Here is a 27,173-nt window from a genome sequence, read left to right on the forward strand (position 1 = left end):
ACCCATACTCTATCCTTTGAAATAACACTTTTTTTAGCAAAAACTTTCTTTGTTTATATATATTTTAACTTAGAGAGTAAAAGTTTATTATTTTTAAACAAATGCAATTGCTTAAACAATATTTCACAAACAATAATAAAATGTGGAATGAAAATATTAAAATACGACAAAATATAGAGTAAGAAAATAATATATTAGATAAAGATTCGAAGAAATTTTGGTGGAAATCAACTTGTGTGAATCAAACACCGCTGTCCTGCGCGTAGCACCAAAAATTAATGTTTATTTAAAAAATTTCCTGACGCCGTGGTAATTAATCGATTTTAATTTTGCAAATTGCAAATGAAAGGTACAGTACACTTCTATAAGAAAAAAAATTCAACTTGCTGTCTGCTTTATTTTCAGTCCTGCAACATTTTAAAAAAATGAATTTTTTTGCGAAAGCTGGATTGCAAAATATATTTTGCAAAATCTATTAAACCGATTTTAATGATATTTACAGTGTTGTTTTCCTATATCATAAAGTTTTTCTGGGTAAAATATAAAAGTCCTAAGTGTAGCATAAATGACTGAAAAACGTAAAATGCGAATACTTGTTTTTATGTGGTTTTTTTCGCGATTATTGCTATTTTGCAACAAGGGTGACTATTTTTTAAATTTTTAACCAATTCTATATTGTAGGAAATTTAATTACGCAACTTTTATGCCAGTACAACTTTTCTCCGAAATGAATAGTTTTAAAGTTATAATCAAATAACCAATAAAAAAAAATCGAATTTTTACTTCATATTTGGACATTTTAATTATTTAAACAATGTTCCGGACCATTTTGAGTGGGAGGATAACTCAAATATTATTATTTGAGTTATTGTCAAGCAATTTCTGCAAAATATTTGAGTCACTTCTCAACGTCCATCTCAAAACAGATGCGCCCTGGACTAATACGTATAAAACGTTAGTTTAATTACTATCAAATATTTCATTTGTCCTTGAAGTGGTACAATTAAAAGTTAGATAACATGCTGGTAATATAAAATTGTACTTCCTTGTGGATATTCCAAAGAATCAAGACAAGAAAGAGTGTTAATAGAATCCATTTTGTGATTTGGATTTCAATATTTTTTATTGACTATTTATAATAGCTTAATAGTCCAGAGAACTAAGGTATTCCTGTGACTTCGACCATTCCATGTATCTGAATTTTTTTGAGTTTTGGATGTCGATAACCCAAAACTATGTTTCCTGGAGTCGGCTTGGTGAACTTTTTAATTTATTATGAATTTAAGGCCATAATGCGCAATTTTAAGAACATTCATCTACCATGAAAAAGTAAAGAATTTTAAATGAAAAAATGAATAACCATTTTCAATTTCATTGCAAAACGAAAATACAGCCGAACCATATTCTAGACCAATCAGAGAGTGCGGCAAGCACCTCTACCGGTTTCGAAACTTATTAGTCTCTCATCAGGAGGCACATATGCTGCTCTCCCTGATCCTACCAAAACAAAGCCTAGCGTGCAGTCCCGGATTGCAACGAACGAAATGGCATAGATGCCCTAGCGGCAACAGCTACAACAAGACTAAGTTTTCACTCTAATGGCATACAAAACAACATAATGCTATTCTCGTTGGAACTTTACCGCGCTGAGCAGATGGGACGCGAATTGTAAATTGTAGAATTCCCTCATCTTCCTTAGTGTCAGCATCCGTATGGCTTGCATATTGTAGAAGCCTCGGAGGTGTAACCAGAGAAGGTTCCCGTTGTTTTCATTCTGGTGGGGTGTAGAATAGCATTATGTTGTTTTGTATGCCATTAGAGTGAAAACTTAGTCTTGTTGTAGCTGTTGCCGCTAGGGCATCTATGCCATTTCGTTCGTTGCAATCCGGGACTGCACGCTGGGGTTTGTTTTGGTTGGATCAGGGAGAGCAGCATATGTGCCTCCTGATGGGAGACTAATAGTTTCTAAACCGGTAGAGGTGCTTGTCGCACTCTCTGATTGGACTAGAATATGATTCGGCCGTATTTTCGTTTTGCAACGAAATTGAAAATGGTTATTCATTTTTGATTTACATTTACTCTGATTGGAGTACGAAGGGAACCATTCTCGTTGGAACTTTACCGCGCTGAGCAGATGGGACGTGAATTGTAAATTGTAGAATTCCCTCATCTTCCTTAGTCTCAGCATCCGTATGGCTTGCATATTGTAGAAGCCTCGGAGGTGTAACCAGAGAAGGTTCCCATTGTTTTCATTCTGGTGGGGTGTAGAATAGCATTATGTTGTTTTGTATGCCATTAGAGTGAAAACTTAGTCTTAATTTTAAATGAATTTGGAGGTAATTATTTGATAAAATATGTTGAAAGCTTTAAAATAGCGATTTACAAATTTTGATATACTGATTGCATGCAGCTGTTAAAAAACTAAGAATGGTCAATTTTAAATAAATGTTAATACCTATTATAAAAATGAACCTATAACCTTGATGTTTCGTGGAAAGTTATGTCTTATAAGACATGGACATGGACATGAATACTTGAACATTCAAACTTTCCGTCAAGTAATTAATACATAGTACTTCTTATTGTAGTAGACGTGTTCAAAAAGATTTTGTATAAATATATCAACATGAAACTGACTGAAACGCATAGAATTGAAATTTTAATATTGATTGGTTGTGGACATAAAACACGTATAGTGGAGTCCCTGAAGGTTTCCACCTCTGATTTCGTTGAACCTCTATCGATTTTCATGAAAATTGGTGAATAGCTAGAGGATACCTCAAACAGCAAAGGTGACATGATGCAAACTTACGCTTTTAACTTGGGGGTAGAAGCCACCCCTTTTCGGGGGTGAAAATTATTTTATCAAACATAATACCATAAATCGATATAAGGACAAATTCTAAGCAAAATTTGTTATATGAAGTTATTAACATAAATCAATGCTTTTTGAGTTATTGAGGATCAAAGATTTTATTTTTTCGTAAAAAATGCATGCATTAAAACGGGTTTTCACGTATAACTCAAAAACTATAAGCTTTTACAAAAAAGTTATATATTACCAAAATTGAAGATAATAAAAAATTGAATACACTTCTCACTTAAAGAACTAAACTAATGTTGAAGTCAAAGTGAGTTATGGGTAATTGGATGTAAATTTTTTTCGACGAATACTCAAATCTAAGTATTCAGGCTTAAATAACAGGATGCATTTTATAAAATATACCTGTTAAGCACTTGTCAAAGCACTTCAGATTACCTATCAATTATTGAGCTTCAGACGAAGTCAAGAACATTAAAATTAAGCACGTTATGATGAAAATAAGAGTAATCTTTCGAATTTTTTAGGAAAAAGTGAAAAATAAAACATACGCCATTTCCACAAAGATTAAAATTCATAGTCACCTTACAACAATTTCTTTATATTAGCATAAGTAATGATTTCAACAATTGTGACCGGTTGAGAATAAAAATTTTTGAAAAAAAGGTATGATTTAAAAAAATCAGGATTTTTAAAATGATCATAATTTTCATTTTCTTTTGATAATAACTCCAAAAATACTTATATACCTACGTAAAACATGATATACAGGGTGTCCCGAAAAGATTGGTCATAAATTATACCACAGATTCTGGGGTCAAAATTAGGTTGATTGAACCTCACTTACCTATATACAATAGTGCACACAAAAAAAGTTACAGCCCTTTGAAGTTACAAAATGAAAATTGATTTTTTTTCATATATCGAAAACTCTTAAAAAATTTTTATTGAAAATGGACATGTGGCACTCTTATGGTAGCAACATCTTAAAAAAAAATTAAAGTTAAATTTGTGCACCCCATAAAAATTTTATGGGGGTTTTGTTCCCTTAAACCCCCCCCCCCCCCAAAATTTTGAGTACGTTCCAATTAAATTATTATTGTGGCACCATTAGTTAAACACAATGTTTCTAAAACTTTTTTGCCTCTTAGTACTTTTTCGATAAGCCAGTGTTTATCGAGATATTTTGAATATTTGTCGAATCCACCACATATTTGTATATGGTTAAGTACGATTGTAGCGACCTGTTAATAATCTGAAAATTTATTTATAATTTACATTTTTAGGTATATTTTGAAATAGAAGCCACATCTCGATAAAAGGTGACTTATCAAAAAAGACTAAGAGGCAAAAAAGTTTTAAAAATACTGTATTTAAGTAATGGTACCACAATAATAGTTTATTTAGAACATACACAAATATTTGGGGGGTTTAAAGGAACAAAATTCCCGTAAAATTTTTATGTAAACATATTAAAAAAGAAGCCGCATCTCGATAAAAACTGGCTTATCGACAAAATACTACAAGGCAAAAAAGTTTTAAAAACGTTGTATTTATCTAATGGTACCACAATAATGAATTAATTGGAACGTACACCAAAGTTTGGGGGGGTTTAAGGGAACAAAACCCCCATAAAATTTTTATGGGGTGGAAAAATTTCACTATAATTTTGTTTTAAGATGCTCCTGTCATAATAATGATACATGTCTATTTTCAACAAAAAATCTCTAACGGTTTTCGATATATTGAAAAAAATCGATTTTCATTTTGTAACTTCCAAGGGCTGTAACTTTTTTTATAAGCATATTTGTACTAAGGTAAGTTAGGTTCAATCGAAATATTTCTGACCCCAGAATGTGTGGTATAATTTATGACCAATCTTTTCGGGACACCCTGTATAACCAAATTTTAGTTTTTTTATGTCAAATATTTTACATATTTTTATTATTTCTGTAAGGTAAAAACTAACCGAGATAGAAACGTTTAAAGCTTAAATTTTGCTGCGAGAACCATGTAACCGGGGCCATTTAACCTTTTATTTAAAAAAAGTAAGGGGTTTAAAAGATTAACTTCAACGTCGTTTAATTGCACTTGAAAGTAACTTTCAAATGGTTTTTAGATGAATATGATATCCTAAAAATTAACGGAGTTATTTAAAAAAGAACAATAACATTTTTTGGAAAAAAATCTAAAAGATAAATTTTGAAACATTTTTGGATCATAAATTTTAATGCTAACTTGGTCGAGGACTCATGATAGATATTTCTAAGTACTTTGCCAAATGTTTAATAAGTTTATGTTATAAAATGCATCATTTTCCCGTTATTTAAGCTTGAATACTTAGACTTGGGTACTCTCCGAAAAAAATATACATTCAATTACCTATAACTCACTTTCAGTTAACATTGAAAGGTTTTCTTAGTAAGAGGTTTATTTCATTTTTTATTAGCTTCAATTTTGGTAATAATAACGTTTTTATGAATTTTTTGAGTTTATGAAAATGATTCGTTTGAGTGATTTATGAAAAATCGGTTAAAAACATGCATTTTTCTCACGAAAAATTAAAATCTTTGATATACAGTGAGCACGTAAAGGTTGGAATAAATTCATTTTCTCGAGAACGGACAACTTTGGAAAAAAATCCTGAAACAGGTCAATTTTTATTTTTAAATTACGACTTTTTAACATATATATTATACTAGTGACGTCATCCATCTGGGCGTGATGACGTCATCGTTGATTTTTTTAAATGAAAATAGGGATCGTGTGATAGCTCATTTGAAAGGTAATTTAATTCTCTATTCAGTAATATAAACATTAACATAATTTTTTATACAAGGCATCCAAAAAAAATTTTTTTTAATTAAATTTATTGACAAAAAGAAGAATGTGTGTAATTTATTTAATTCAAAATTCATTTTACTGTTATCAGAAAACAGGAAAAAATGTTTATTTGGCAGATAAATATTGTTTTTTGCTTAAATTAAATATTAAAGCAGCCACCCACCAGCTTCGTGACTGTTTAAACATTTAATTTAAGCGAAAAGCCATGATTATTTTTCAAATAAACATTTTTTTCTGTTTTCTGAGAGCAGTAAAATGTATTTTGAGTTAAATAAATTGCATACATTCTTCTTTTTATATCAATAAATTTAATCCAAAAATATTTTTTCGGACACCCTATATAAATAATTATGTTAATGTTTATATTACTGAATAGAGAATTGAATTTCCTTTCAAATGAGCTATCACACGACCCCTATTCTCATTTAAAAAAATCATCGATGACGTCATCACGCCCAGATGGGTGACGTCACTAGTATGATCTATGTGCCAAAAAGTCGTAATTAAAAAATAAAAATTGACCTGTTTTGGGATTTTTTTCCAAAATCGTCCATGCTCGAGAAAATGAATTTATTCCAACCTTTACGTGCTCACTGTATAATATCTCAACAAGTTTTAATTTATTTTAATTACTTTATATAACAAATTTTGCTTATAGTTTATCCCTCTATCGAATTATGGGATTATTTTTAATAAAATAATTTTCACCCGAGAATGGGTGATAACCATTGCCAGGGTAAAAGCGCAAGTTGGCATTATGTCACCTTTGTTCCTTGAGATATCCTCTAACACTCACCAATTTTCCAGCAAATCGATGGAAGTTCAACGAAATCGGAGGTAATAACTAAAGACCGGATTATATGTTCCTGATTTGACTGAAATATGTGCATATATATGTCTGAAATATGAGTAAAATATGTTGAAAATATTCCCTAAAAGTTTAAAATATGTTCCAAATATGTGGAATATGTGAAAAACATTTTAAAGTAACAAGAAAATATGCATTAAAAAATGTATAAAAGTTTTATTAAATAACGGTAAGTACATATATTGACAAAATTAACCTAAATATACGAATGTATACCTATTTAGTACCTATTACTATTACTTACGTTTCTACATTTTATTCCTTCTTATAAAAACAATTCACAATCAAATGTTTTTAAATATTTTCAATAGTAAAATTATGCCGCCTATCCGTTAGTAGTAATTTGTATGTTGAAAATCTTTGTTCAACATCAACTGATGTGATTGGTGCAAACATTAACAAGCTCCGCATTTAAATTGGTATTGACATCAAAATCGCCACAAATAATTTGGTTTGCTTCCTGTAATAATAATTTTAAATCACTATTTTTCTGTAAAGTTTCAATCCATTTTTTATTTATTGATTGTCCAATTCTTCCAGAAACTTCTTCAGCGTTTTCCTTAAATTTCTGAATTAAATTAAGAGACTCTTGTAGTGGAAACGATTCAGTTTCAAGATTGAGGATGGTTTTATAAACAAATTCATAATTCGATTTAATAAAACAAAGCTCATTGTGCAGTGATCTGTTTTCTAAACTTGATTTGCATTTTGAAATCGCACCAATATTTGTTTCTTCAAAACATAAAATTAGTTCTTTTATAGGGAGAAAATGTTCCGCATAAAAACAGGCAGCTTTTAAATATGTTCCCTAACTTGTGATTATAGGCTCCGGTGGCAAAGGAGTATTTGGTAATTTTTCTTGATATATCTGAATCCTTAAAGGCGATTTTACAAATATTTTCTTCACGTTGCTAATTAAACTATTAAATGTAGGAAATGAATTTCGAATTTCTTCCGCCACTCTGTCTAAACCATGCACCAAACACGTCACATGAATTAAATTGGGATATAAAACTTTTAGTTGTTGGTCAGATTTGACCATGTATGACGCAGCATCGGAAACCATAAGCAAGATTTTGTTAGCTGGAACAATGTCGGGAAGGAAAAAGTTCATGAATGCATCATTTATAAACCTAACCATTGTTACATGGTTAACTGTGTCAAGCTGTTTACAGCCAAAAATATGTCAAAATATGCCAAAATATGTTAAAAATATGCCAAAATATGTTAAAAATATGTCAAACGGTCGAAAATATGTTCAAACCATCAAAATATGTTAAAAAACAGAAAATATTCTAAATATGTAAAATTAAATTAGTGTCAAACGCCTTTAATTATCATAATTCGTCCACATCCTGAAGCGTTTGATTGTATCTTTGATGGTTATCGATATGCAAAAAACATATAATCCGGTCTTTAGTAATAACTCATATCCACCTTCAGTGACTGCACTAGTAGTTATGCAGACAGAAGTACGTAAGTTTTTTTACGTTATTTAATAAGAAATACACCAACTGAGAAAAGTGAGAACCAACTTCACAATCCACTATAAGTAAAATAGAGAAGAAATTCAAAGAAACGGGTCATGTCAAAGACCTCCCTAAAGGCAGTAGAAAACCAATATCTGAAACCAAAGATCTATACTAAAATCCGCAATAAAGATACACTAGAAATAAATAAACCAAGACACGTTGAGTGTTACGAGGAGCACTCCTGAGTTGTGATTTACAATGAATAAACTTTGTAAATCATGATTTGAGATTCACATTGTAATAAATTGTAAATCATGATTCGGGAGTGCTCCTAGTCCTAACATTCAAAATATCTTGGTTTGTTTATTTCTAGTGGATTTTTATTGTGGTTTGAGTAGGTATAAAGGTTAGCCTTTCAAGATAATTCCGTATTTCAACAGCAAGCAGCGTTAGACAATGACAAGGACCATTCAGCCAGTATTAGAATGCTGAAAAATGAAAAGTGGAATCTCTTCCAAGTAAGTTTAGCACAAGAACTTATGGAAGATGATTTTGATAAACGAATTTAATTTTGTGAAATTATAATGAGATACCTATATGTTTTCAAATCAAAATATGAATCATCACAAAAATCGCTTGTTGTTGTGTTACGTAAGAATAAACCATTCAATTATATATTATTTTTATGAGGTGAAATTTAAATATGTAAACATCTGCTTTATTAATAGTCTAAGAGCTAGTGAACCCTCCGACTAACGGTCTTCCTGTAAGGCTAGAAATTTGTCTAGTGATAATTCATAGCACACCAAGGCTAAAAACCATGACCTGGCAGGCATCAGCCCTGCACGTGTATCTGCCAGGTGAATCGAAAAGTGCATAGTTTAGGGGAAAAATAGACTTTCTCCTGTAAGGTTTAAATTTAAGTATGTGTTTGGAGTAAGTCATTTAGAAGAAATATGTACAATGCCAGGGGATTCTGAACAGCATAGTACCTTGCCAGGCGAAGGGAAAGATAAGGGGTTTTTCCTAAAATTATTTTTTTTTTGCATCAAACAAAGTTTTTTTAGGTTTTTTGAATCATTCCAAATAGAAAAGGTCTTTAGTGATTTTTCTCTTTGGTTAATAGTTTTTGTTATATCAGCGATTAAAAATTTTGAAAATTGCGAAATCGGCCATTTTAACCCTAAACCGGACATTTAACTAAAAATTTCAATGTTGCCAAGGTAGATAGAATATCTTTAAACATTGTTTGATCAAATCCCGAAGAGTTTTTTGCAATACAATATCGAAAACCCCTTTGTTTTTTAATTGCTAATCAAGCGGGCGCGACACTGTAGTATAAGTGAGGACGTTTGAGTTTGCATAAATTAATAATCTCGAGAATGGGCAAATTTGAAGAGAAATCCTCAGACAGGATTATATTATTAAATGCGAACTTTTTGGCATATATATATATATATATATATATATATATATATATATATATATATATATATAATACTAGTGACGTGGGTAGGGATTGTGGGATAGCTCATTTGAAAGATTATTTAATTCTCGATTCAGTAATATAAACATTAATAAAATTAAAAGAAAAGAAAAGATGGTTTAGATTTGAATACAGTGTACAGCACCTCTACTATGTGCTTATACGTATTTCGGAATAGCCGTTTCCTCATCGGAGCACCTGGGTAGAGGCACTGACCTGAAATCAAATCCTTTCATCCTTTCTGGGTAATTATCAAAATAATTACCAAAGATACTATTCAAATATAAATAAAATTCGAAATTATTTATCCTCTGAGCTTTATACGTTGGAAAAAATAAAGCATAACAGAGTAGCGAAATACTCGACAAGGGAAATCTAAAAATGCACTTCACGTCCTGTCATTCACCGTGATAATAATTTTAGCGAATTATTTCCCTTTATATCCACAAAAGTGAATAAAGTATAAACTAAAAGAAAAGAAAGGATGGTTTAGATTTGATTACAGTACAGCGCACCTCTACTATGTGCTTATACGTATTTCGGAATAGCCGTTTCCTCATCGGAGCACCTGGGTAGAGGCACTGAACTGAAATCAAATCCTTTCATCCTTTCCGGGTAATTATCAAAATAATTACCAAATTATTTCCTGACTCAACTTTCGATTCATAGATGGTGCTAGTAATATCTTTGGTAATTATTTTGGTAATTACCCGGAAAGGATGAAAGGATTTGATTTCAGTTCAGTGCCTCTACCCAGGTGCTCCGACGAGGAAAGGGCTATTCCGAAATACGTATAAGCACATAGTAGAGGTGCTGTACTGTAATCAAATCTAAACCATCCTATACTTTCTTTTAGTTTACACTTTATTCACTTTTGTGGATATAAAGGGAAATAATTGGCTAAAATTATTATCACGGTGAATGGCAGGACGTGAAATGCATTTTTAGATTTCCCTTGTCGAGTATTTCGCTACTCTGTTATGCTTTATTTTTTCCAACTTAAAAAGCTCAGAAGATAAATAATTTTATACAGGGTGTACACAATTTTTTTTATTAAATTAATTTAGAAAAAAAGAAGAAATTTTTTTTTGTACACCCTGTATAAATAATTATGTTCATGTTTATATTACTGAATAGAGAATTAAATAGCCTTTCAAATGAGCTATCACACGACCCCTACTCTCATTTAAAAAAGTCATCGATTACGTCATCACGCCAATATGGATGACGTTACTAGTATTATATATATATATATGCCAAAAAGTCCTAATTTAAGAATAAAAATCGACCTGTCTGAGAATTTTTCTTCAAATTTGCCCATTCTCGAGATAATGAATTTATGCAAAATCAAATGTCCTCACTTATACTACAGTGTCGCGCCCGCTTGATTAGCAATAAAAAAAACAAAGGGGTTTTCGATATTGTATTGCAAAAACTCTTCGGGATTTTATCAATCAATGTTTAAAGAATATCTACCTACCTTGTCAACAGTGAAATTTTTTGTTAAATGTCCGATTTAGGGTTAAAAATGGCCGATTTCGCAATTTTCAAAATTTTTAATGGCTTATACAGGATGTCCAGAAACTCTACCGACAAACGAAGATAGAAGATTCATCAGATAATTTTAAGACAATTTAACCCAATTCACCTAGTCCGAAAATGCTTCCTAAGGGAGCTAGAGCTCTTTGAAGATATGACATCAAGTAGTTAGTTTTTCTTAAATACCCCCAGAACGCTTTTATTTAGAAAAACGAAAATTGGTATGCGTATTTACTTTCCAGAAATAAATAGATTCCATCGATTGCGAATTTCTAGTACTGGTCATAGGCGTCCGTTTTGGGTAGGGCAATGGTTATTTAATCGCCTAACTTTTTTGTATTTAATTTTTAAGCATTTTTTACTCTGAACTATTAAATTGTGAGGTATTCTAGTACCAAAAGGTACTCTTACTTTAAGTCGATAGGATACACCGTTTTCTAGAAAAATCGTTTTGAAAATTATTCGTTCTATGAATTTCAAAACAAAAAGAAAAACAAACTATTTAGAAAGATGAAAACTGGTACATTTATTTATATTCCAGAGATTAATCGATTTCATTAATGACGAATTTCTAGAAACCGTTATAGGCGTCCGTTTTGGGTAGGTCAACAGTTATTTTATAGCATAACTTTATTGTCTTTAATTTTTAATTATTTTTGACACTAGATTATTCAATTATGAGATATTCGAGTACTAAAAGTTACTCTTGCTTTGAGTTGGTAAAATACATCGTTTTTTTTTTATTTTTTTTCAATTTTTTTCAAATTCCCAAAACTAAAAACTTTCAAATCGATTTTTCTAGAAAACGGTGTGTCCTACCGACTTAAAGTAAGAGTACCTTTTAGTACTAGAATACCTCACAATTTAATAATCAAGTATCAAAAATGCTAAAAAGTTAAAGACAAAAAAGTTATGCGATAAAATAACCGTTGCTCTACCCAAAACGGACGCCTATGACCAGTACTAGAAATTCGCAATGGATGGAATCGATTTATTTCTGGAAAGTAAATACGTATACAAATTTTTGTTTTTCTAGATAGAAGCGTTCTGGAGGTATTTAAGAAAAACTAATTACATGGCGCCATCTTCAAAGAGCTCTAGCTCTCTTAGGAAGCATTTTCGGACTAGGTGAATTGGGTTAAATTGTCTTAAAATTATCTGAGGAATCTCCTGTCTTTGTTTGTTGGAGAGTTTCTGGACACCCTGTATAACAAAAACTATTAATCTAAGAGAAAAATCACTAAAGACCTTTACTGTTTGGAATGATTCAAAAACCTTGTTCGTAGCAAAAAAAATAATTTTAGGGAAAACCCCTAATCTTTCCTTTCGCCTGGCAAGGTCTTATGCTGTTCAGAATCGCCTGGCATTGTGCACATTTCTTCTAAATGACTTACTCAAATCCATACTTAAATTTAAACCTTACAGGAGAAAGTTTATTTTTCCCTTTTCCCCTAAACTATGCACTTTTCGATTCACGTGCAGGGCTGATGCCTGCCAGGTCATGGTTTTTAGCCTTGGTGTGCTATGAATTATCACTATATAAATGTCTAGCCTTACAGGAAGACCGTTAGTCGGAGGGTTCAGTAGCTCTTAGACTATAAGGTAAATATAACATGTTTAGTGCTTAGGTAGACGTAAGAGTAAAAAAAGATAGAGATAATTTCACTGGCGAAGCGTCCATGTAACCACTGTTACCATTGGTAACAGTTAAAAATCTTGCAAATAAATATTTTATAACTACTATGAAATAATTCCATTTATATTTTTTACCAACAGAAATATTTGTTAATACGTAGTACCTACCTAATTCAGTAAATAGCCAACTAGACGCACGAAAATATTGGCGAGATTACATGCGAATACATTTCGATACATCAGTATCAGAGTGCACCAACTCAAAAAACATAGTTCTTCACAAATCAGCTTTAATTTATTTTTTCTGGGAGCAAATATTTTTAACCTGTTGTAAATGGTCCATTTGTTTTTCAAATGGAACAAAATTTGGGAAATAGATGCTTATTTTATGGTTCTTTTAGATGATAATTTTTGATTAATTTTTTTTTAAAGAATTCAGATTTTTTTTTGAGTTGGTGCACTATGAAACTCTTGACACATCATTTTTTAACAGTTAGTGCATTTTGTATAGGGTATTTGTATGGAAATCAAATAAAATTATTTAAGTATTTTTTTCTTATAATATTATTATTGTTCCTTGTTATGAAAAAATATAATAAAATCAAAATAATTCTGAATTGTCACTTTCTTCAGTAGCGGCAGAAGTTGGTAAGTTCTGAAAAAACTCACAGTGGATTCTGGGTATTCAACCCGAGGAGCAGAGCGACAACAAATAACATTTTTTAAGTGGTGGCACTCCATGAGGTTTATTGGAGAAGGTGAGAGATGGTTCTTCATAAGCCATGCTCTTTCTGTTTTATCAAATATTTATGACATTATAATTTTCGTCAAAATAAGACTTCTGTTACATTATTTTGTTTGGCTGGTTTTTCTCAACTCTTAGAATTTGTATTTATCTCCATTTTATTTGGTCTCCGGCTTCATTTGTATAAAAATGTTCCCAATTTTTTGTAAATTTTTACTTTATACACTTCGGCAATTTCTTCTGTAGCGTACCAGGCCGTCCAGTTTTATTCTTCTCTTTTTCTTCTTTTTGTATAGATATGACTCTGTCTATTTTTTCAATGTGCCTCTAGTAAGATGTCGTTTTCCATCGTTTTCGTGGTCTTCCCACTGATCGTCTTCCTATTGGAAAACCGTCTCTCGCTGTCCTGACTACTATATTTGTTGTCATTCGGTTTATGTGGTCATTCCATTCTATTCTTATGTTTCTTACCCAGTTTTTAATGTTATCCACCTTGCATCTCCGTCGTATATCTATACTTCTAGCTCTGTCCCATAGAGTCTTACCATTGATTTTTCGAAGGGTTTTCATCTCGGCTATTTCGAGCAATCTTTTTGTCCTCTCTGTGTCGGGCACTGTCGGGTAGTGTTTCTGCCGCGTATGTAATTATTGGTCTGATGACTGTTTTGTAAATTCTGCCTTTCATTTCTTTTCCGATATTTTTATCGGAAGTTTTCTTAGCCAGTCTAATTATCATCAAAACCATTTGCGATAAAATATAGAGCGGGTTTCCTTTTAGGTATCTTTTTTTTCTTTTTCTATGAGGGCATGCATCGCATCACCCTCAATTTTGAGTATGTCCAACTACTAAGCATTTGTGGGTTAGGCTTTTTATTGCTAAGTTTTGACAGCAATATAAAATCAAGCAAGCAATGAACTTGTTTTTGTTTTGGCCCAGGCAATTATCGGAATAAAATATGTGCTCATATTGAGGTCCCATGGTTCTTTAGATACTGTCAAAGATACGTACTTATTTCATTAACACCTCTGCTTCCAATACATTCGTGCCACAAAAAACTATAGCTAGGTTTGTGAGAAATATCAAATATAGTGAAGTTGTAACATGTTAGGCGTCTCATGTAAAAAGAAAATCACTCCGATCTCCATTTGGTAGTGATAATACAAGTTGGAGATGAAAGCAACAAACTACAGAGCACTGTCATCTTCCTTTGAATTTTTGATATCCAACTCCTAAATAATTCTCTAACCGAATCTAATTTTTTTTCTCTGATATGTGCATCATACTTAAGTTGTTGTACAGTAAAACCTATGTTAACGTCCGCCTGTCAAAACCGGCTACCTGAACTAGCCAGCCAGTTTCAAAGTTCCCCAAACCAAAATTTATGGACTATAAAACCTGGTATTAGCGGCCACTTTTTTATATCGGCCAAGAGTCCTGTCATTTTTAGTGACCGTTATTGACAGGTTTTACTGTAATACTTTTTACAACGCTGGTTTTTTTGGCTGAAAAAAGGCAATATTAAATTCCCTGTTGAAAATCTTGGTGCAATAATGGAGTTTTACGGGAATTTTCAGTTCTGCTCTACATTTTTCTTGGTACAGTCTGTACACGATGGCTAAGTTTAGAGATTTGATTTTTCTTGCTCCGAAATAATGAGAATCATTTACTGGAAAAGATTTGATCACGAATTCTTTTTCATCATCTAGCACCCTTGGTCGCCCAGCATTTTTTTTTCCTCCGCGGTTGTCATGCTGTACAAAACCTAGCTCTGTTTTTTTAATTGTTGTGCATGCTTTTTCATTATTATACTATTCGAAATGTTTAAAGTATTCATAAAGAAAACTTTACATACTCTAATTTTTTCATTACTCATCTCAAAGTAATTAGCTATATTTTCGCTTCTATGACTCTCTTCTTTCTTATATTGATATTTTGGCTTAACCGGCATTACATTGTTAACTATAAAATCTCACTGCCTATTTAAATCACCGAGACTCCAGTAGATACTTAACAGTTTTTCTCTTTCTGTATCACTGAATTGTTTCGAACATTTAATTTAGTAACGGTCAGTGCAACAGCTTTCACAGACCATTTTGAGTTAGTAGCTGGCAACAGTTATACCGATCAAGTTTCATTATGCACTAACTCAAAGTGATGCAATATGAAACTAGGACATTGTAAAACAATATTGGATTCTGCATGTTGACAAGTCAAAATTTTTTACAATGGGGTTGGAATTTTGAGATGGTGTAATTTGAAACTGATAAATAAACATATTTTAACCATTTCCTCATACTTATCTCAATATTGAAAAATTTTGAGTTGGTGCAGTCTGATACTGATGTATCGATTTGAATCCGTTGCACGTTATTATACTCCGTTACCACTTCTAGTTCTGGTAACGAAAGATGATTCTCGTTATCGCCCAGGACTGAAAATTTTGAAGGAATGACGGCTCCAGAGACGGCGCGGACACGCTGTGTATATCAGTATTGTCACCATTTTACAATTTGGTAACGTTAGTTTAGTACCTAGCTATTCGTGCATTTGAACATGGAAGAATGTTGCTGCGTAATCGATCAACTACTTGAAAAGTCATTATCCTTATATATTTTTTTTATATATAATTTTGAAGAAAAGAATGAAATTATTGAAAATAGATTTAAAATATAAACACCAGTTTTCAAAATATGTTCTGTTTCCTACTTGTTTATTTTTGATGTTAATTTTATTGTAGAATAATCTGTTTAGTTTGTTTATTATTTATTGTTATACCTATTACATGCATATAATACATGTATAAATAATTACATGCATATAATTTGGGAATAGTGATTTGTTTAATTTTATCCCACATGATTGAAAACAAACACTTATATTTGGGAGGTTCAAAATAATTGTTATCTACTTTATGTCATATTATGTATAAGTTTTTAGTTTGTGAAAACTGTCATTATAGATAGCAGTGAGTGAAGGGTTTAAAGTGTGCGTGAAGTAACAATGTATTTTAAATGGGATTTACTTTTTCGCACACTTTCAATGGGTTTTTTGGCACACTTTCATATAATCAAGTATCTTTAACTTTCGCGTTGTCATATTTATGACAATATGAGCAATGACTTACAATAGGGTGGCCGAACGTCCCGAAAAAACGGGATTTTCCCGTTTTTTGACGATTTGTCCCGGTGTCCCGAAAAAGTTTCTCGGGACGCCTAAATGTCTCGTATTTTTTCTTCAATTTCAATTGTTTCTTAAATTTCGGCATTTGTTTTCATTATTATTTCTCCCTCTCTTATTACATTGTGGTCCAGTATTGTTCTCATTATTGTTCGTTCAAATTTCGGAATACTATGTTCCTCTTTCTTATTAATCGTCGTTGTTTCCATCCCATATGTATCAACAGGTCTTATTAAGGTATTATATTGGTTCATATTATACTTGTCTTGTTTCTCAACAGATTTCTAATCATTCCATATGTTTTTCTGCCTTTCAGAATTCTTTCCTCTGTTCTCTCTTTTCCGGTTTTCCATATTGTTACTTCCAAGTAGCTAAAGGTGGATACAAGTTTGTCCTCCTTATGATTACTTTCAATATCAGATTAAATAGTGTCGGGGAGACAGAGTACCTTATTTCACTCATTTATTTACATTTATCTCCTTAGAAGTTGTTCGTTGAAACTGATCCTTGCTTTGGTGTTCTTTAGGCTTACTGTTAGCATAATTTGTCTTAATATTTCTGGGATTCCAACATTCTCTATCTCCTCCATCATTTTCGTCCGATTGATTATATCAAAAGCGCTTTTGAAATCTATGAATATTCGGGGAATTTCTCTGTTGTATTCTCTAGTTTTTGAATTATTTGTTTCACTGTATGTGTGAAATTAATCATCGACCTCCTTGGTCTGAATCCATTCTGGTATTCTCCTAATATTCGTTTAGCGCATTATTTAAGTGTCATGTTTAGTATGTTTGCTAGAATGTTATATGTGGTGTTTAATAAAGTTATTGCTCTTTAATTCTCGCACTCCTCCCGATCTCCTTTTTTTTTTTCATATATTATAGGTACTACAATACCTGTGTTCCAATCGTCTGGTAGTCAGTTTTGTCCATAATTTGTTGTATTAGTTGGTTTATTTCTTTATGTAATTCTCTCCCTCCGTATTTTATTAATTCCACTACTTTTTCATCTTCTCCTGCTGCTTTTCCGTTTTCTAGGTTTTTAATATTTGTTTTTGTACTTCTTCTGCTGTGAAAATTTCGACTTCGTCGTTATCTTCTACGGTTTTATTTCTTCATCGCAGTGTGTTTCCTTCTTCATAGTAAATAGCGTTTTTTCGTAATATTCTTCCCATATTTTGCTGATCTGTTTCTCTTCAAATACGGTTTCTCCTTTTTGGTTTTTTGGTCCTCTTGTTTTGCTTGATTGAATGCTGGGCTTATTTTTGTTGCTCTGACTTTTTTGTAAAATTGCTTTATTTGATGTTCAGTTAACAGCTGTTTGGTTCTGACGGATTGTTGATCAATGATATTCTGGCGTTTTTTTAGTTTGTTTCGCAGTCTTGATCGTACGTAAATTACATATTCAAAGGTAAATTGAAAATGATTTGTAGGTCTCAACTTAGCTAAAAGACGATGTTTCATCCTGCCCGTTTGGATATCGTCTCAAACCCTTCTTGGCAGTGGCGTACCCAGAGAGGGGACTTGGGGGTTAAACTCCCTTTCCCTCAGGGCATATGAAAAATATATAAAAAAAAGTAGGAAAATGTAACTTGTCTTTCACAAACAATACAAAAAAATAAGTCAACCCCCTTCCCCAGAGAAAAATTCTACGCTACTGCTCCCTGGATGTGTCCCGTTTTTTTCAAGTTTATGATCTGGTCACCCTAACTTACAACAAAATTTTTGACAGTTTTGTGGTTTGAAAGTAGTTAGGATTTTTAAATGTCAAAGTTCTAAAAAATGTAGGATAGAAATGAATTCCAGTGACGAAGAGTTACAGTTTTTTTATTTGTTTATCGTAGATAAAATATTGTATGAAACTGTGCGTGAAGTACTTTTTGCGAACTTACGCGATGTATAGCACTCGCTCCGTTGTCGCTCGTGCTTTAACTATCGCGTGCATTCGCAAGAAGCATACTTCACGAACTGTTTCATAAATAACTATTTTTCAATAAGATTTTTTTACATCTAGTTTTGATAACACTTTAGAAAAAGTCACGCTTCGCCACTGGATACTTTTAGGTCAAAGTCGTACATTGTTACGTATTTATGATTCCTTTGTGATACCCTTATACAGGTTTAGTTGATATCCCACGGTTTAGTTGGTCTAGTGGCACCATATAATTTTGAAGTCGCTTGGTTATCTCCAAAAAATGTTTACCGCCTGCGATCTAATACCTTTTCCATTTCCGTTCAATACCTATACATTGTGCCATGTGTTTTTCGAGTATATTTTTCAAATAAAAGTTATGGTACCTTTGGTTCCGGTTTTTTCCGGTCGGAGACCATGCTTTTTGGCAATCCCACATTAGCCTAGAGTCTAGAATCCAGCTTAGGGTTTGTTAGTGGCTCTATTTCTGCTTGGCTATCTCTGCATATTGTATTGATTCTCTTCAGTTCGAAAGCCCTCATGTTTATTTCTTTTGTATTTTGTACACTGCAAGATTCCAAAAATATCTACTTGAGATTCAGAGATAAATATATTCTTCTAGAGAAATTTTTTCCCAGAGGTTTTCTGAGTCAGGAACTCCTGTGTGACATGCAGTAACAACTTTATTGTAGAATAAAGCCAGATTTATGTTACAACGGGGACGTGGACCGTGGACCGTGGACGGAACGGGGCACGTTGAATAATCGTCTGCGTCTGATATGAAAAGAAAAGCATTGGCGGCATGATACAACGGGACGGAGCCACAACGGGAACTGCCGAGGACGTGCGATCTCTATTGTTCTGCACGCCGTGTCGTCCACGTCCCGGTGTAACATAAATCACCTTAAAACTTTTGAAACAGTATTTTTAGAGAAACTCGTTCGATTTTTTGAAAAAATTTAACAAATGTGTAGGTACTCTACAGTTCCCACAATAAAAATTGACCAAATAAATATACAGGGTTGCGAAAAAGGCTAGCAACACGATAATTTTTTGGAAACACCTAGAACAATTTTTTAAGATTTTGGTGGGTAAGGATTTACTAATGCGGCCGATATTATAGTGGAAATTACATTGTTGTCAAATTTTCCGTTTTTCGGGAAATTTAATGAACTTTCTTATTTCAAATGGAACATCCTGTATATTTCTTACGTTTTGAAATCCTTAAGAAACACTGATAATTTTTCATGTTATATTTCCTATACCTAAATGACATAATTTCGGAATTATTGCTACATTTATTAAAAAAAATTCTTTAAGAAAATTATAAAAATAAATGTTTTCGGCCCAGGTAGACATTATTTTAGATTCTTTGGATTATTGGGAACAAAAAAGGTCTTTTGTAATTTTCCTCTAAAGTTATTCGTTTCCGAGTTACAAACATTTTAATACTGAAAAAAAAAATCAAAAAATCACGATTTTCTAGGTTCAAAAACACAAGTAAAAAATATTAGGTATTTTTGAAACTACGAAGAGCGTAAGTTCAAGATCAAACCTTATTTTATCAGTTATTGATAAGCAATTTGGTCTTATTTCATTTTAAAAGAGTGCTGTTTAGTTATTATTGCAGCCCGATCGCCCGTCCTCTCATATGCGCTTCATTAATAATTAAAAAAAAACAATGTTTTATAATAATGTAAAACGTGCCAAAAATTCTTATAGGTAGCTGATAGGTAGCAAAAGGTTTGAGCTTGAATTTAGGTACTTAGTAATTTCAAAAATCAGTTTTTGTAATAGTGTTTTTAAACTTTGAATGTCGTCATTTTTCGTTTTTTTTTTTTCAATTTTAAATTGTTTATAACTCGAAAACGATTAACTTTACAGAAAAATCAAAAAAGACCTTTTTTATCACCATTGATCCAAATAATCTAAAATAATGTCTACACGGGCCGAAAAAATTTATTTTTATAATTTGTTTAAATGTAGCAACAACTCCGAAATTATGGCATTTAGGTATATGGATTATATCATTAAAAAATAATCAGTATTTCTTAAGGACTTCAAAACATAAAAAACATACATATCCATAAAAATATACAGGGTGTTCCGTTTTAAACAAGAAAGTTCATTAGATTTCCAGATAAACGGAAGATTTGACAACAATGTAATTACCAGTGTAATATCGGCCGCATTAGAAAACCATTACCCCCCAAAATCTATAAAATTCGTTCTAGCGGTTTCCGAGAAATTATCGTGTTGCCAGACTTTTTCGCAACCCTGTATGTATTAGAACTAGGGAGTTCATTTCTAGATCGTAAAAGAACTTTTTAAAGCTTAGACCAAAGCAGATTTAGCTTTATAATGATTAGTATTAGTCCAGGCTGTATCCTCGCCCCCGTTAGGCAAATTATTCCGATTCGTATTTTTTGCACAAACTTATTCAAAAGGTCCTTATTAAGTGTGCCGCTGTCGGAAAATTGTTTAAATATTTTTTTTTAAACTAATTCAAAAAACCAATTTTTTCACTTCGTATAATTGTTTTTAGATTATTTAGGTCAGTATGAGCAAAAAAGTTCTCTTGTGATTTTTGTCTAAAATTGGTAGTTGTCGAGTTATATGCGATTTAAAACTTAAAAAACTACCAATTTTAGACAAAAATCACAAGAGAACTTTTTTGCTCATACTGACCTAAATAATCTAAAAATATATATACTTGCAAGAGAAACTTGCAAACAAGAAATGAGTATATAGAGAAAACGGAAAAACAGTTTGCAAAGATTAAAATGAGAAGACAAAGTAGAAATGTGGAAGAAAAGTGGATCAGATTTAAGGCAATACTATTAGAAACAGCAGGGCAAGTTTGCGGGTATACCAGAAGAAATAATCATAAAAAGCAGACAAGCTGGTGGAACAACGATATTAAAAAAGAAGTCAGAGAAAAGAAAAGGCTTTGGAAAATGTACTTACAAAAAAGAAATCAAGAGGCATACTATAAATACAAGGAACAGCGCAACAAAGTTAAAGCAAGGATAAAACAAAAAAAGCAGAATACCTGGGAAGAATTTGGAAGAACTATGGAAGAAAATAGTACCCAAAATACAAAATTATTTTATAGAGTATTAAAGAATATGAGAAGTAAAACGGAAATAATTAAACTACAGCAGATAAAAGATAGAAACGGAAATATAATAAGGAAAGTGAAAAAGAAGTATATTAAAGTGTGTAAAAATATGTTATATTTTTACAAGTGTGTACAAAACTTATCAGTCTTTCAACTTGGAAATATAATAACTGAGGATGAGCCTATTATAGAAAGGTGGAAAGAATATTTCAAGAAACTTTTAAACAATGAAAATACAACAGCAGAGAATCGCACACAGATAACAGATGAAACACCTGAAAGAGGGCAAGAAGACGTTCATGAAAATAAAATAAAATAAAGATGGAAGAAGTTGAAGATGCACTAGAAAAACTAAAAGTTGGTAAAGCAGAAGGGATCGACGGAATAGATGCTGAATTATTGAAATATCTTGGACAACAGGGTAAACAAGAATTACATGACCTACATACTAAATTTAGCGTGGACAAACAAAAAAATCCCAGAGGATTGGAACATTTCAATAATACTGCCTATACACAAAAAGGGAGACACTAAAGAGTGCAGTAATTATAGGAGTATATCACTTCTCTGCTCAGCGTTGAAAACCTACGAAATCATTCTAGAAAAGAAACTACCTACGAGAAATAGTTGATCCTCGACTGGCGGATATACAAAGTGGATTTAGACCATCACACAGCGTACAAGATCATGTATTCACACTACAGCAAATTACTGAAAAAACACTGTTAAAAAACGATACACTACCTGGCGTTTTTAGATATGAAAAGGCGTTTGACATGGTCAATAGAGAAGGAATATGGCAAAGCCTGATAAACAAGGAAGTAGATAAAGAACTTGTAAGTGTAATAAAGAGTTTGTATGTCAACACAAAAAACTAGGTCAGGACAAGTAACTTAATCTCAGGCGAATTTTCTAACAACGACGGGGTTAGACAAGGTGGAGTGCTGAGTCCACTGTTATTTATTTCTGTTATGGATGAAGTTATTAAAAAGTGTTGGAAAAAAAACTAAAAAATGCGCTATAAGGTATAGAAATTTGCAGCAAATAAAAATTGAAGCCTGTGAATTTGCTGATGACATTGTATTAGTTGCAAGAACTGAAAAGGCTCTCGCAGATAATATAAGAATCTGGGCTGAATAACTAAAAAACTACAACTTAATAATAAATATGGAAAAAACTAAAGTAATGACAATATCCAACAAAGAAGCAACTGTAAATATTGAAATCGAAGGGCAAAAATCGAGCAAGTAGACCTCTTTAAGTATTTGGGAATAATGTTAAACAACAAAGGTACACAATAAAATGAAATTGGAAACATAATAAAATTGGCAACAAGACTTATTATTCACTGTATAAAAATTTCCTAAAAAAAAAAGAAATATCGAGAAAAACCAAATTGACAGTATATAAAACCGTATATATGCCAATTACAATATATGGGGCAGAAAACTGGGTACTTAATGACAGACAAAGAAAAAGATTACAAGCTACAGAAATGTGACACTTAAGAAAAGTGGTGGGAGCAAGAAGATTAGACAACAGGTAAAATCGCTAAACGAAAAAGTTGAAGAAAAGAAGTTAAAATGGGCTGGACACATGATAAGAATGAGTGGTGACAGACAAGTGAAAATGACATGGGAGGCCAAAGCAGTGGGTAAAAGCACGAGGGGCAGACCAAGGAGAAGCTGGAACACTAGTGTAAACGAAATACTTAAGAAAAGGGGAACATCGTGGCAAGAAGCAAAACTTTTAGCAGCAGATGGGAAGAAGTGGCAGAGAGTATTATATAAAGGAGGAATCCTCGACACCTAATGGAAAAAGAGGCAATCGAGTATGTATGTATGTATGTATGTATGTATAACTCGACAACTATCAATTTTAGAAAAAAATCACAATAAACCTTTTTTGCTCATAATGACCCAAATAATCTAAAAAAATTTGTACGAAGTGAAAAAATTTATTTTTTGAATTTGTTTAAAAAAATTGTTTAACCTTCAGATGACCAAGCGGGGGAAATTTTGACCCCAGCGAATGTTTTTCTTTAATAAATTCCGAGATAAATTCAAAAGTATTTTCAATTATTAACTCATTATTTTTTTATTTGACTTTTCTATTTGACTTTTATGATATCTAGAATATCATTCTAGAATATCTTCATATTTTGAAATAAAAAAAATTCCCTATATTTTTCGAATAAAAAATATATTCTGAAGTTGATGTTTAGTAAAATAGCGTAGGTGTACCATGTGTAATTCCAAGCAGTTTTACGCTAATGACGTTGACTTTGCAAAGTAACAAGACACTTACTCAACATACACACTACACATATGACACTGTGACTGGCTGAATGACATAAAGTCCATGCCATAAAAAACTTCATTTTTTTGTTAATTGTCATTTTTGACATTTTTGACCTGGGTTCATTTTGACCTGGGTTGTTATAATTCAAGATGATAAATATATCATATCACATTTTCATCTTTAACTACACTTTTATTTCAAATCGGTAACAAATAATTTTTTTTTTGAGAAAAATAGAAAGTAATTATTTATTTGATTATTCTATTCTCCGCAATATTTTCTATTTTATATAAACATTTTTCTGAGTTTAATTTAATACCTACTTCATGAATAACTTTAAAAGTTAACTTATTTAGGTTATTTTTTAAAATTATTCATATGTGTACAACAAATACACGAATAAAATAAAAATATTTATAAAATATTATATAAATGACTTACCTCCAATTAAGCGAGAGATCTAAAAATACTCCGGTTAAATCATAAGAATCACTTTAAAAACGCAGGTATATTGATCCAACACCAAGAGAGCATACAATACAAACTTTCAGAACAAAAAATCGCACAATCGTGAGTCGCCCAATTTTCGTTGAAAACTGGTTTCCAACAAGAACCAACAACCTCTCAAACTGGCTTACACAATGCTTACACTCTGGGACCGCGAACTAAACTCTCTGTGGCTCTGTGCCCTGTGTCAGTATGATTTTAAATAAATGTTTAAAGGACCTGGTTCTTCACATCACCAGCCGCGGACGAAATGAAGAACTCTTGGAAAAACCCAAGAAAGATCGATCGGTAGCGTTTACTGGGAATTAGTTTTGCGTGTTATCGTTGCTACTGTGAATCAGATATCAATGTCTGGGATTTTCTGAAATGTGGATTTAAATTTTTTTATAAACAACACACAATTTTTTGAAATTATTTTACATAATACTATGGAAATCTTAAGAATAACATGTCACAAACTTTTAAGAATATCGTGTCATAAACTGTAATAAAAGAAGTAAGCAATAATAATCAATATTTTAAAGTCTACAAATGAGTGCAAACTAAAAAAATAACTAAATAACTTCTAATAAAGTGGTATTTTTTTTAACTCTTTATTACCTGATTGCCTCGTAACACAGTAGAAGCTCTTTATTCGCGGGGTAGTAAATAAAAAAGTTAGGGATATTGACAATTATGTTCATGTTCATAGTTGATTTTTTCGTGAACAGATTAACCGATTCCGCTATTTTTTATTTAATATTTTAGCTTTTTCTTTAGTATTTACACAATTGTGCAAAGGTTAACTCAAACATCTTTTTTGTACTTATACCGGGTGGAAAAAAAGATATTATGTTTTTCTTATGTTAAGTTTGAGACGCCCTGTAGGGAGGACGAGGTACAAATGTGAGTATACATCAGAATCGTATTGTAGTCTTATATTTTGTGAACAGTTTGTTTTTTGAATATACCTGATCTCTTTAGAAACGAAGAAAATAGACGGTTTTATAGTTTAACATGTGCTTTATCAGAAACAAAAGTGTGAGACACCTTGTAGGGAGGAAAATGCATAAAGTTGGGTATACATCGATATTATGTTGTAGTTTTGTAGGCTCATATTTTGCGAATAGATATTTTATTTTTTTAATTTCTCTGATATCTTTAATAACATTGAAACTAGACGGTTTTACTCTTTAATATGTGTTTTAACTGACGACATGAGATACGTGAGGAGACCATGTCTTATCATAGCACCAAGATCAAATTATTTTTTACATATAGTGCAAAAGGAACAGAGTGTTTAAAGAAAAAAAAATTTGTAATGTACCTCTCGCTATTCAACACGTTGACGGACAGAACGTCTATAGACGTCTAATTTCCATTGATGTTAAGTGACACAACGTCTATAGACGACAGTTTTAAAATAACGAATTATAACAAAAAGTCGGTAGATTTTTTGTCACATTACATCTACAGACGCATATGAGACGTGACACGATATCCATGGTCATGGTCCACTTGTTTACAAAAAATGTTAAAAAATTTATTGTTTCTATAAACTATAAGCGCTAAAAGAAATTCAATAATTTCCCTATTCTACCTTGCAAAATTCATATAGTGTCACAACACTTGATTATACATTAGACGCACTGTCCGTCAGCGTGTTAAAGAGCCTCCACAAAGACACCAAAACCGTACTTTTTCTCAAGGAAATTCTACCCTAAAATTTACAGAGCCTCCATTAAACAATCTCGTCTCTCTTCTGTTGCACTGTGCATACCGCTTACCTGGCCGACAAATAACTCTTATAGGTGTCGATAAGAACTGTTTACCTTATCTGCTTTTCTATTTTTAAAGTTTTGTTAACTGTTATTTTTTATTGTTAATTTAGTTTTGTTTCAGTTGAAACACATGTTAAAGAGTAAAACCACCTATCTTCGTTGTTTCTAAAGATATCACGGACATTCAAAAAACAAAATGTTCAAAAAATATAAAACTACAATAAGATTCCAATGTACACTCAAATTTATACCTCGAGCTTCCTGCAGGGTGTCACAAAGTTAACATAAGAAAAACATTTCTCTTCAGGCAAAAAAGGCAAAGTTTTCAACCTAATAGAAACATTAGTAACATTGAAAAATATTAAAAATATTACTAAAAGATTTTTAATTGAAAACTTATAGGTCCATTTGCCTGGTAACACCTCCATCGCTTCTAAAAATTGCAAGCCAGATGGATGCTGAAGCGAAGAAGACAAGAGGGAATTCAAAAACTTACGATCCCCGACCCCGTCTGTTCAGCTGATAAATTCCAACGGAAAATGGACCTAGTTACTCAAAGGAGTAAAGATTAATCTAAAAATAAAATAAAAATTCCATTTTTATTCAGTTGCAATGCAGAAAATTCCTTCGCATAGTGAACGTGAACCATCTGCTAGTGGTTAGAGCCGCTGGTTTATAATATACGTGAGGACTTTATATGCTGTACATAGTAGAGAGATTCCACGGTAGTTTTTGCACAGAAGTTTGTCTCCTTTTTTATAGATCGGGCATACTATACTTTTCTTAAAGTCGTCGGGTATTTTCTCTTCTTGCCATATGTCTTTGATGAGCGCGTGGATGTGACTTGCTAGGTGGTCGCCACTTACCTTATACAGTTCTGCTGGTATTTCGTCAACTACCGGAGCTTTATTGTTTTTCTGTTTTATTATCTTCCATGTCTACTTGTGTTCGAAGTAGGGTCTGAAAATAATGCTTCCAGGTTTCT

The 27,173-nt window shown here is 32.0% G+C and overlaps 1 protein-coding gene across 1 annotated transcript in view; it reads right to left on the reverse strand.

Annotated features, from left to right (window-relative positions):
- Positions 1-24,673, reverse strand: part of LOC114338275 (facilitated trehalose transporter Tret1-like) — a 63,931-nt gene extending 39,258 nt beyond the window's left edge. Inside the window, exon 1 of the mRNA XM_028288868.2 lies at positions 24,363-24,673. The gene's annotated coding sequence lies outside the window, so the exon portion shown is untranslated. The remainder of the gene's footprint in view (positions 1-24,362) is intronic.
- Positions 24,674-27,173: the final 2,500 nt, after the last annotated feature.

This window comes from Diabrotica virgifera, chromosome 6 (genome assembly GCF_917563875.1).
Source record: "Diabrotica virgifera virgifera chromosome 6, PGI_DIABVI_V3a".
NCBI classification, from domain to species: Eukaryota; Metazoa; Arthropoda; class Insecta; order Coleoptera; family Chrysomelidae; genus Diabrotica; species Diabrotica virgifera.